Genomic DNA, 940 nt, shown 5'->3' with positions numbered 1-940 from the left:
TTATTGTTTATTGTATGCTGTTGTTGTTAGGTGCCCCTCAGTCTGCTCCCATTCATAGTGACACTATGCACAACAGAACAAAACACCACCTAGTCCTGTACCATCCTCACTATGATTGCTATGTTGAGCTCATTGATTCAGTAATTGTGTTAATGAGTCTCATTGGAGGTCTTTCTCTTTTCACTTATCCACTACTTTACCAGCATGATGTCCTTTTCCAGGGACTATTACTTCCTGATAACATGCCCAAAGTACATGAAATGAAGTTTTATCATCCTTGCTTTTAAGAAACATTCTGGCTGTACTTCTCCCAACACAAATTTGTTTGCTCTTATAGCAATTCATGGTACTTCCAATATTTTTTGCCAACACCATAATTCAAATGCATCAATTCTTCTTTAGTCTTCTTTATTCATTGTCCAGTTTTCACATGTATATGAGGTGAAACACCATGACTTGGCTTAGGTGCACCTTAGTCATCAAAGTGACGTCTTCCTCCAATCCTGATACTGAGTTCTTCATATAGTTCCGTTTCTGCTCAGCATACAGATTGAATACCGATGGTGAAAAGGATAAAACCCTGGCACATGCCATTCCTGATTCTAAACCACACTGTATTCACTTGTTGTCTTGTGTTCTAGATATAGGTTTCACATGAGCACAATTAAGTTTCTTGGGATTCCCTATCTTCACAAAGTTTTTCTTAGTTTGTTATGATACACAGAGTTGAATGTGTTTGTATAGTCAATAAAACATAAGTAAATATCTTTCTGGTATTCTCTGCTTTTAGCCAAGTTCTATAGCCAAGTTCTATTCTTGTTTCACATCCTCTGCTGAATGCAGCTTGACTTTCTGGCAGCTCCCTGTCAAAGCACTACTGCAATAATTTTTAAATTACTTTCAGCAAAGATTTACTTGTATGTTTTATATATATATATAT

The sequence above is a fragment of the Chrysochloris asiatica genome, unplaced genomic scaffold (assembly GCF_000296735.1).
Source record: "Chrysochloris asiatica unplaced genomic scaffold, ChrAsi1.0 scaffold00288, whole genome shotgun sequence".
NCBI lineage: Eukaryota > Metazoa > Chordata > Mammalia > Afrosoricida > Chrysochloridae > Chrysochloris > Chrysochloris asiatica.
Note: the sequence above shows the minus strand (reverse complement) of the source record.